Consider the following 12,180-nt stretch of genomic DNA (forward strand, 5'->3'; position numbering starts at 1 on the left):
GTCTTTTTCATAAAGACAGATCTTATTGCCTCACATAAGGGCCACTGGGATAATTCCAGGTGGTAGCTCTAAGAAAACCCCAGGAGAATATTCGAGCAAGGAAGGATTTGGGAGGGGAGCAAGATGAATGACTTATTCTGGTTTGCAAGGAAAGGAGAGGAAAACATAAAAATGGAATTAAGCTTAGTAAGGGAAATCAGCCAAGGGCCTTTTGGGGAGGTAGTAATAACAGGAGCAGCAATGCAGTTCGGCAATTAGGAAGTACCTACTATGTGCTAGGCTGTCATCAGCACTGGATGATTTTCATTTTCTCATTTGGCCCTTCAAAACATCAGGCAAGAAAGAGTCATTTCCAAGGTTTTTTTTAAAAACATATTTATTTCCTTATTTATGGTTGTGCTGGGTCTTTGTTGCTGTGCGTGGATTTTCTCTAGCTGCAGGGAGCTGGGGCTACTTTAGTTGCGTGGGCTTCTCACTGTGGCGGCTTCTCTTGTGGAGCACAGGCTTAGCGCCTGCGGGCTTCAGGAGTTGCTGCACGTGGGCTCAGTAGCTGTGGCTCGTGGGCTCCAGAGCGCAGGCTCAGTAGTTGTGGTGCACGGGGCTTAGTTGCTCTGCCACATGTGGGATCTTCCTGGACTAGGGATCAAATCAATGTCCCCTGCATTTTAAGGAGGAGTCTCACCCCCTGGACCACCAGGGAAGCCCATACGGTCATTTCCCATTTTATGGATGATCCCAACAGAGAAGTTATTCTCTGTTGAGCCCTAGATTCTAATTCGAGCCTGGTTGGCTGTTTTCAAAGCCCACTTTCCCCTCCAGCTATCAAATTGCCAGGTCAGGATGATGAATTCAGAGTGTCAAGATCTACCCGGAGGAAAGGGAGGCCTGGCCTTGTGGCAGAGGTGGGAGGTAGGTGGTGCTTGCTTAACTTACCCTGACGTCTTGGCCCCCTTGCGGGATGGAGCAGTTCTGGCCTCTGCAATAGCCTTCCTCTCTTGCCAAGCCGCCAGCGGCTGCAGTCTTGCTTCCTCTCTCTCTTCCCGCCACCCACGCACCCAAGAGTCACTTCCAAGGGTGGAGAAGCCTTTGAAGTCGGTGGTGACGCCGTGGAAGGCAAGGGTGTCAGGGGAACCATGGAAGAGGTGAACACGGGGCCAGCAGATAAGCAACCTAAACAAGCACGAGTGCCCTCCCAGTCTCAGAACCAGGAATTTCCTGACAGCGGGTCCTCGCCTGGATTGTGCTTAGTCTAGTTTTTAGAGCTCTGAAGGATGATGTTCCCAAACCCAGCTGAGCCAGAAACGGAAGGAAGCATAAGCCCAGCAGTTGTTCAGGAGCTTTCCCTGTGGCTAGAGTTCTGGACTCTCTTCCCCGTGGCTTCCTCTCTCTCTCTTGTTTCCATATTGAATAAATCAACCTGGTATCCTGGAACAGTGTCCTGGAAGAGTGTCCTGGAAGGTACAGTTTTCTCTTGACAATATCAAGAGCTTGCAACAGAGCTTCAGTAATCCCTTTCTGGGAAAGGTAATAATATTTTGCAATAAACAAATGAAAAAATGCAAGCCGTTAGCAAGTAGATGGAGAATGCCAAATACATTTTTTTTGTTGTTGTTGTTCAGTTGCTCAGTTGTGTCCCACTTTTTGCGACCCAGTGGACTGCAGCATGCCAGGCTTCACGGTCCTTCACTATCTCCTGGGTTTGTTCAAACTCATGTCTATTGAGTCATTGAAGCCATCCAACCATTCATCTGTTGACTTAGGTGGAGATGCCCCAAAGTAGACCTTCGGATAAAGAAAGATCTGAGTGCCAGTAATTTGTATTTTGTTTTGTTTTGCTTTAGCAGGGGGTGGGGGGGGCAGTGATTCCAGAAAGCACCAGTAAGGGTGTAGAAAAATTTGAAGGAAAGCAGTCAATATAAATGCATTAATGAACAGATTACTGCTGGGGAAAACTGAGGCTCAGTCCTGCTGGGGATCTCTGAGAAGTGACAGATAACTTGCTTTGGAGTCATTTCTCCAGATGGACAAGAACCTGGCACATGTAGCTTCCAACTCTAGCCTGTCATTATCTGAGGGATACTCCTGGACTTCTGGTCTACCCTATGAGCTAAGGCAGGGGAAGCTATTGGGTGGAGAGTTGCAAATTCTTGCTCTAGGAAGTCGTCAGCTTGCAGAAAAAGGGTGTGGGCTGAGAGCGGACTTCCCACGGTATCTACTACATACATAAATTCATATTTACTTGTTTCATTGCTGAGTGGAATTTTCTACTTATGGGAGACACAGCTCTGAAGATGACAAGCTTGGATTTTGTAGTAAATTAGGAACAGGGCTCATGTAATATTAATCATGTAAGTATTTACATAAATGCTGTGGGCTTATAGGTGAGCTTCTGGGAGGAAGCATCATAAAACATTTCTTTGCATGAAAAATAAATATGCACAAACGTGGCAGGAGGACTAAAGGAAATGTGAAATTAAGGAACAATGAAGTCCAGTGAAATTTCTTTAGTCAAGGTTTAGTCAAACTGCTAACCTCTGAGCTTCACTCTTTGTCTTTTTTTTTTTAAACCTATCAAATGATATAATCACATGCACCCATCATGAGAATTAAGGGAGGTAGTACCTACAGACAATGGTTATAGGTTATTTGTTTAGTAGCCTTTCTTTTTTCCCCCACCCTTGCCACCCACCCTTTCCCCCACCAGGGCTTCCCTGGTGGCTCAGACAGTAAAGAATCTGCCTGCAATGTGGGAGACCTGGGTTCGATCCCTGGGTTGGGAAGATCCCCTGGAGAAGGGCATGGCAACGTACTCCAGTACTCCTGCCTGAAGAATCCCCACGGACAGAGGAACCTGGCGGGCTACAGTCCATGGGGTCACAAAGAGCCGGACATGACTGAGCGACTAAGCACAGCACTCTTGCCACGGTTTACTGTGTCAGGGTATGCTTCCTGTCCCACTGACTTAAGACTTGGCCACGTGGTTAACTCTGGCAAGTGGATCCTGAGCCCTTACTCGTCCTTCCCTTACTATTTAGCACCTTTTCTACTTTTACCTGTGCCCAGGTTTATTATTATTATTTTAAGAATCTTCATGCAAGGAGCATTTACTACATGCCAGGCACCCCATAGGGCACTTTGTGCATATGACCTTCCGTAATCTCCACAACAACCAGTGAAGTAGGTCTTACGTCCATTCAATGCCCAGGTGAATGGACCTACCCAAGACCATGCAGCTCAGGAAGTAAAAGAGCTGGGATCTGAACCCAGGGTCATCCAGCTCCAGTGCTGGTGTTCACACCAAGGATGATGCTATCTTGTCTCTGGTTTGAGTATAAAGATAACCATGGACCTCCCCCGTGGTTCAGTGGCTGAGACTCTGAGCTCCCAATGTAGGGGGCCTGGGTTCGATCCCAGGTCAGGGAACTAGGTCCCACGTGCCGCTACTAAGAGTTTGAATGCAATAACTAAAAGATTTCACATGCCACAGCTAAGCCCTCGCACACCAAATAAATAAATACTTTTTTAAAAGTCATCTAAAAAATATAACCATGACCATAGTTGTCATTTCTAGCTCTGCATACATTAGGATATTCTCAGATGTTCTAGTGCTCATTGGAGACCAACAGCATCTCTGAAGTGCTCACAAGCATTCTGGCATCTTTTCTGCCCCCAACTGTGAACGGTAACCCTTCAACACGCTCATATTTAAACCCGAATGAGCACTCACACTCCACATGTCCTCACACTCACACACACACACACCTCATATATACCCTCAAACATGTTCACACACTGTCACAAACACCCTCACACACACTTCTATTCACACGCACTCACACACACCTCACATATACCCTCAAACATGTTCACACACTGTCACATACACCCTCACACACACTTATATTCACACACACTCACACACACACACACTTCTCCACATCTGGAGAGGTCCCAGATGGCTTCCGGGTATCCTTGGCAGGGGAAGGCAACCAAACTCAATTCTCTGGCAGGTGAGAACGTTTCTGCTCAAGGCTCTTTTTGACTTATGACTTAAACAGAACCGCACCAGCTTTAGGCACCTTGGCTCCACTGGTTTCCCCAAACTTCACACTCTGATGGGTTCCAAAGAAAACTTTACCAGGGCCTGGGGAAGCCAGAACACTTGTTTCGTCACCTGTGGAGATGCTGGGAAAGATTGAGGGCAAGAGGGGAAGGGGGTAATAGAGAATGAGATGGTTGGATGGCATCATTGACTCAAGGGACATGAGTTTGAGCAAACCTTGGATGATGGTAAAGGACAGGGAAGCCTGGCATGCTGCAGTTCATGGGGTCACAAAGAATCAGACACAACTTAAGTGACTAATCAACAACAATAACATAAAAACTTGAGCTCAGTGTCTGTCCTAGAGTTAGCTCTTAGGGGAAGGAGGGAGTTTATTTCTAAAAGAAAATAGGCAAGAAGAAGAACTGGTGGTTGAGCACAGATTGCATATAACTTTAATTTCTCCCAAGCCTCGAGACACAGATGAGAAAGTACATAAAGCTCACTGCGGGGCTGCTTTTTTCTCCCCCCTCCTCCCTGCTGCCACACCGTATAGCATATGGGATCTTAGTTCCCTGACCAGGGATTGAACCCATGTCCCCTGCAGTGGAAGCACAGAGCTCTAACCACTGGACTACCAGGAGATTCCCAGCATGACTGCATTTTGCATTCTGGGAATTTGCCTCTGAGAAGCTGCCATCCATGTGTAAAAGACAGGGCATACCAGCTGTTTAGTTGGAATGAGACAAGAAAGCAGGTAAAAGCGAAGACACCACGATTTCAGACATCCTAGCAGCCTTTCTTAGCAATGACTAATTGGGGACCACGGCATTATTTCCTTAGCTCATGTTTTCTCTGCTTGAATCCAACATTTAAGTCAGATGCTCTACCAGATGAGGAAACTGAAGTAAGTTCCTTTCCCTATCTGTACCTCAGTCTCTCCATCTGTTAAGTGGGTGTTCATGATTTACCTCACAGAATAAAGGAGCAAAACACTCAGCACAATGTCTGGTACATAATAGGTGCTCATTGATTAGTTCCCTTTCATATAAAGGTGGTCTGGGACTAGAGGAAACTAATGGTCAGCTTGGAGGAGGTGTTCTTACATTATAAAGGTTTCCTCCAAATGTTCAAAGAAGTATACTCTTTGTGGAACTGACCAGGCATCTTCAAACTTTTAAAATAATGCATTCTTACCAGTCTAAAATATTGAGGATGGATTATATTCATACTTATCTGTATACAATAGATTCATGTAATATTAGTTCAGTTCAGTTCAGTCGCTCAGTCGTGTCCAACTCTTTGTGACCCCATGAATTGCAGCATGCCAGGCCTCCCTGTCCATCATCAACTCCCAGAGTTCACTCAAACTCACATCCATCGAGTTGGTGATGCCATCCAGCCATCTCATCCTCTGTCGTCCCCTTTTCCTCCTGCCCCCAATCCCTCCCAGCTTACTCCTTGGAAGGAAAGCTATGACCAACCTAGATAGCATATTCAAAAGCAGAGACATTACTTTGCCAACAAAGGTCCATCTAGTCAAGGCTATGGTTTTTCCAGTGGTCATGTATGGATGTGAGAGTTGGACTGTGAAGAAAGCTAAGCACCGAAGAATTGATGCTTTTGAACTGTGGTGTTGGAGAAGACTCTTGGGAGTCCCTTGGACTGCAAGGAGATCCAACCAGTCCATTCTAAAGGAGATCAGCCCTGGGTGTTCTTTGGAAGGACTGATGCTAAAGCTGAAACTCCAGTAATATTAGTTAGCATATTATAAATATTCTAAGTATATGAAAAAAAATTAGAAATAAGAAGGATAAGCTAAAAAAAAGAATATAAATAGAAGTTCTGATATTTCTCTGAAGTCCCAAAGAATTATTCTAGACACCCTACTTTGTATACCACAGTCTGCACACTAAGTCACTTTAGTTGTGTCCAACTCTTTGCAACCCCATGGACTGTACCCCACCAGGCTCCTCTGTCCATGTGATTTCCCAGACAAGAATACTGGAGTGGGTTGCCACTGCCTTCTCCAAGTGAACTTCCTGACCCAAGGATCAAACCTGGGTCTCCCGCATTGCAGGCAAATTCTTTACCGTCTGAGCCACCAGGGAAGCCCATACCAGAGTCTGCTGCTGCTACTGCTGCCAAGTCACTTCAGTCGTGTCTGACTCTGTGCGACCCCATAGACGGCAGCCCACCAGGCTCCCCTGTCCCTGGGATTCTCCAGGCAAGAACACTGGAGTGGGTTGCCATTTCCTTCTCCAATACATGAAAGTGAAAAGTCAAAGTGAAGTCGCTCAGTTGTGTCCAACTCTTAGTGACCCCATGGATTGCAGCCCACCAGGCTCCTCTGTCCATGGGATTTTCCAGGCAAGAGTACTGGAGTGGGGTGCCATTGCCTTCTCCAATACCAGAGTCTAGGCCTTTGCTATTCAAAGTGAGGTTCCTGGACCACCGGCAGCAGCATCACCTGAGAGCTGATTAGAGATGCAGAGTGTCAGTTCACTCCAGACCAGCTGCATCTAAATCTGCATTTTAACAGGATCCCCAGGGGACTGAGTGCATATTGAAGTCAGGGAACCACTGCTTTCCTCCATCTCAGTTTCTTTACCAGCGTTGAACGTTCTTATTACCTGAGGTTGAATGATTTCTTCGCATTGTCTTCAGTTCACCCGGCATCTAGGGGATTCTAGGGAATTCACTGGCCTGTGGGATGGCACCAAGTTCAGTAAACTGCCTTAGAATAGACTGTCAGGAGCCAAGCCTGCTGAGTGTTTCTCATTTAGCCTATATTTAGTGATGCCAGCCAATTTGGAGACATCTCCGAAGAAAGGGCTGCTGGTCTCCATAGTTTGAAACGTGATTGCCCAGCGATTCCATAAATCTGCTTGGGAAAAGGCCTGGCAGGATTTTTGGAGGTAAAAAAGCTAACAAAACTAATCCCTCGCTGTTCCTTGAAGTGGACTCAGATGGAAATAAAATCTTTCCACAAAGTGAGCTTTGGCCCCACTTCCTCACTTTGGGTCCAAAAAAGACTTTCAGAGAGCATGTTAGCAAGAGCTCTGGCTGGAACTCAGAAAGGGAGGCCCTGCGGCAGAGAGGCGGAGGGGCGCCGTCACCAGGGAAGCACGCGCTAATGGGCCGGGCTGCACAAACATTATTTTTTCATTCTGAGGGTAGAAGCAACTGTTGGAGAATTCATCAAAATCTAGACAGGGAAGGGCTCGGTTTCTGCTGCGCTGGCACTGCCCTGAGCTCAGAGTGGAGTCACCTTCAGTCGTTGAGGACACAGCCAAAGCCAGGTCTTTTGATTATCAGCTGGCCCACTGGACTTTAAGGGAGTGGAAGGGGGAGTGGTGGCCAGGCCAATGGCTCAGAATGAAAAGGGCTACAGGGCGACTTTCCTGTGGAGGGCAGGGTTGGGCAGTCCAGTGGCAGAATGTGCTTGTTTCTTTCTCCATCTGAGTGTGTCCCTTCAACTGCCATGTTGGAATCCAACAGTGTGGAAAGATGGCCAGCTGGTGGCTGCGAACTACAATTCCCAGTGTCCTTTGCTTCTGGTTAGGTTCAGCCAATGAGAATGAGCCTCCAGTGGGGGACGTGGCCGGGTTGGAGGATGGGCCCATGGGAGATGCTAAGATGTTCCCACACTCCATGCTTTCTCTGATATGAGGGACTTTACTGTGCCTAAGGAGAAGGCAATGGCAACCCACTCCAGTACTCTTGCCTGGAAAATCCCATGGACAGAAGAGCCTGGTAGGCTGCAGTCCATGGGGTCGCTAAGAGTCAGACACGACTGAGCGACTTCATTTTCACTTTCCACTTTCATGCATTGGAGAAGGAAATGGCAACCCACTCCAGTGTTCTTGCCTGGAGAATCCCAGGGAGTGGGGAGCCTGGTGGGCTGCAGTCCATGGGGTCGCACAGAGTCGGACACGACTGAAGAGATGCAGCAGCACTGTGCCTAATGGTGACTCCAGCCGTGATTGTGTTTCCTACGTGGTTCCAGCTTTCTCTGTGTCTCTCCATGTCCCAACTCCTTGCACAGCCAGCCCCAGCTCCCGGCTTCTGGTAATGCCCCTTCCTTCCTTGGTCCCTCACGTCTCCCGTCTCAGATGTTAGTGACTCCCTACTTTTTTTTCGCTAAGCTGAGTTGTCTCCTAGGCTTTGTTTGCCCTTTTAGTTCTTCCAATATTTCTGTCGCTAGTGACCTATATTAAATCCTTTCTCCTGAATTGCCTGAGGAGGTCGCTTTGTCTTACAGACTAGTGACTGACCAATAAACGTTGAGACTCGGCAACAGGAACTTGAATGCTGTCAAATGAATGAGTATTTAGAGACCACTCAAGGAGAAGGCACCCTACTCCAGTACTCTTGCCTGGAAAATCCCATGGGAGGAGCCTGGTAGGCTTCAGTCCTTGGGGTCGCGAACAGTCCGACACGACTGAGTGACTTCGCTTTCACTTTTCACTTTCATGCATTGGAGAAGGAAATGGCAACCCACTCCAGTGTTTTTGCCTGGAGAATCCCAGGGACGGGGGAGCCTGGTGGGTTGCCGTCTATGGGGTCGCACAGAGTCGGACATGACCGAAGAGACTTAGCAGCAGCAAGGACTCAATGACTCAGGCTAACTTAAACAGTGTATGACAAGGACACAGGTTATTCCTGTGATTTGAAAGTGAAATGAAACAAGAGTGTAAATCCATCTAACATTGTTCAAAATAGTGTAGCACCTGTCAAGGGTCACATCAAGTCTCTTTCTGACACCCAAGGCCTGGAAAATTACTGAAGACAAGAAGTTACAGATTCTCAGAAAAACCATATCTTACAGAGACCTGCAGCCAGCCCAGCTACTTCTGGGAACCAGTGTAGATATGAACACACCGCCTTTTTCCTGCACCTTCTCCTTTTTAACTCAATAGAAGACCCACTCTATGTATTTGGCCCCTTTCCTCCCTTGGAAAGTGAATAAAAATTCTTTTCTTCCCTTGTTAATACTTCTGTGAATTCTTTCACAACCCACATTGGCTCACCTAACAAGTATAAGTGTTAGTTGCTCAGTTGTGTCCTACTCTTTGTGATCCCACTGACTATAGACTGCCAGGCTCTTCTGTCCATGGAATTCTCCAGCCAAGAGTACTGGAGTGTGTAACCATTCCTTTCACCAGAGGATCTTTGAAACCCGGGGATTGAACCTAGGTCTCCTGCATTGCAGGCAGATTCTTTACCATCTGAGCCACCAGGATCCACACAAATAGAAAGCACAAGGTTTCTGATCTCTAGGGAGCAGAAACTACTAGGAGAGTCTCCTTAGGGTACAACCTTTGAGATAAATCAGCTCTAAATGTTTTCCTGGCCCTCATGAAGAGAAAGGTTCTCATGGCCTTAGCATGGGTCACCTGGCCACTGGTTGACCAGAAAGCCCACGGCACCTCAACTGACAGTCCCACCAAAACCTGAACAAGTGGGAGAGGAACTTGTATTCATTGGGGAGCCCTATAATCTTGTAGGGGACACAAACCTTCTGTCTGCGGCAGTTTCCTTCCTTCCTTAATTTAATACCAAAGGTGACCCATGTGAAACTACAAGCTCAGTGTACCTTGAACATGTACTCTGTCCATGGGATTCTCCAGGCAAGAATGTTGGAGTGGATTGCCATTTCCTCCTCCAGGGGGATCTTCCCAACCCAGGGATTGAACCCAGTCTCCTGCATTGCAGGCAGATTCTTCACCAACTGAGCTATGAGGGAAGCCCACCTTGAAAATAGTAGAGGTGTTTTTAGTGAACTGTGTTGATCTGGATGCCCACCATCTCCTTTAGATAGCAGCACCTCAGTTTTCTTTGAATAATATCTGTGGTTAAACTACTAATTTTTTCCCAGTATTTGTTCTCTTTCTCTTCCACAGCAAAGAGACAAATACGTCCATAAGAACTCTGTACTTATTGGGAACAGAGAGTAGAGCAGAGTAAGGAAATAGAGTAAAGAGTGCAGTCCAGGTCAGTTTGTCTGGGAAGGTAGATTCAGCAAAGACCTGAATGATTTAAGTGGATGAGCCATGCAGATATCCCAGGCAGAGCATTCTAGGCCAAGCATACAGCAAGTGCAAAGGCCTTGGGGTAGGAGCATGATTTTCCTGCTGGACGAAGGGCAGAGGTCAGTGGTCTTAGAGCGAGTGGAGTGAATGGTGGGAGCCAAGGTAGAAAGATCAGCTGTAGCAGGTCTTAGAGATAGCAGGTGCTGTAGAGGCTGAGAATCACTGTTAGGACTCTAGATTTTACTCTGAGTGAGAGGACAGCCAGTGAAGGTTTTTCGTAGAAGAGAGGTGGGATGGGATATGTTGTAGGTCAGGTTGCTGACCACAATATGGAAACAGACTGTGGTGGGGAGCGAGACAAAAATATTATTCTGTACTGTTTATCATCCACCTCTCAGGCAGAGGATGAGCAAATGTGAGAAGGTAAAAGAAAGCACAGATATTGAAAAGTTAAACAGAAAGAAGTTTAAGTAAGAGTTCCAGACAAGATTGGAAGGGTCATTCCAGGCCTGTGTAGGAGTCATTGCCAAATGCTGGGAGTAGACAGGATTTACTCTGGGAAATCTGAGGTGGGAGCAAACACTTCATCCTGGGGAGAGAAGGAAAGGTGTTATAAAGGAGGTGGGGTTTGAGCGAGGCTTGAAGGATGAGGTGGACAAACCCCAGTCCATGCCACCGCAGGAATTCATAAGCAAGGGAAAAGCTTGGGGCCAGATGGGTCTACCAGTTGTTTTCTGGCCAACCAGGATTATTAATCCATCCAGTTGTCACAAGTGGGAGAGTGATGGATGGCTCTTGACTCTATTAGCACTGCCTCGGTCTCTGTCTCTTCCTCTGAAGGCTTGGGATTCCAGCCTCTCTGGCTGGCAGAGTTTGGGCTTGTAAATGGAAGATGAGTGGGTGAGTAGAGGGGGGTCTACAAGGATGAATAGTGCATACAAGCCCCTTCCCCAAGGAGCTTATAGACAGAGAAGTGCAATGTTAAATAAGCAAAACAGGGGAACTATTTCTTTTTTTATTGGAATATAATTGCTTAACAATGTTGTGTTAGTTTCTGCTGTACAACATGAATTAGCTATAAATATACATATATCTCCTCCCTCTTTAGCCTCCCTCCCACCCCCCATTCCACCCCTCTAGGTTGTCACGGAGCACTGAGCTGAGTTTCCTGTGCTGAAGAGCAGCTTCCCACTAGCTGTCTGTTTACACATGGTAGTGTATATACGTCAGTGCCACTCTCTCAACTTGTCCCCCCCCTCCTTCCTCTGCTGTGTCCACAAGTCCAAAAGGAGAACGATTTCATTACAAACATCGGTGAATGTGATGAGGGAATACATCAGATTGGGGTCTTCTCTGGGAAAAGGGACATGTGGGTTGAATCTGAAGAAGTCTCAGCCTTTGGGCAAAACTGGAAGGAAGAGCACTGGCGGCAGAGAGAACAGTGGGTGCTGAGGGTTTATGGCAAGAGCAAGCTTCCTGGATTCAATGAAATGGAAGAAAGCAAGCATGGGGGGAAGAGAGTATATTAGAGGAGCTGCAGAGGATGAATATTCAACAGCTATTCTCTTTCTATTTATTTGGAAGAAAGGCAGAACCAGATGCACAGATAAGAGCATGGGGTCCCTGGGGATATTTTATTACACGAAAGAATGATTGTAATTTCTTATAAGCAAAAAAGAATGATTCCTTATGGCTGGAATAATGCAGAATGAGGGTGTGAGTGGTTGACCATTGATGACAATGGTCACTGTACTGATTTTCAGTACTCTCATGGCAAGGAGATCCAACCAGTCCATTCTGAAGGAGATCAGCCCTGAGATTTCTTTGGAAGGAATGATGCTAAAGCTGAAACTCCAGTACTTTGGCCACCTCATGCGAAGAGTTGACTCATTGGAAAAGACTGATGCTGGGAGGGATTGGGGGCAGGAGGAGAAGGGGACAACAGAGGATGAGATGGCTGGATGGCATCACTGACTCGATGGATGTGAGTTTGGGTGAACTCCGGGAGTTGGTGATGGACAGGGAGGCCTGGTGTGCTGCGATTCATGGGGTCGCAAAGAGTCGGACATGACTGAGCGACTGAACGGAACTGAACATGGCAAC

General features: G+C 47.0%; 1 long non-coding RNA gene across 1 annotated transcript; it reads right to left on the reverse strand.

The window, feature by feature from the left end:
• Positions 1-397: 397 nt before the first annotated feature.
• Positions 398-1,153, reverse strand: LOC129630202 (uncharacterized). Its single transcript, XR_008703596.1, has 2 exons — positions 934-1,153; positions 398-636 (listed from the first exon to the last, which is right to left on the reverse strand). It is a non-coding gene; the product is annotated as an uncharacterized LOC129630202 (long non-coding RNA).
• Positions 1,154-12,180: the final 11,027 nt, after the last annotated feature.

This window comes from Bubalus kerabau, chromosome 16 (assembly GCF_029407905.1).
Source record: "Bubalus kerabau isolate K-KA32 ecotype Philippines breed swamp buffalo chromosome 16, PCC_UOA_SB_1v2, whole genome shotgun sequence".
In the NCBI taxonomy this organism is placed as follows: Eukaryota; Metazoa; Chordata; class Mammalia; order Artiodactyla; family Bovidae; genus Bubalus; species Bubalus kerabau.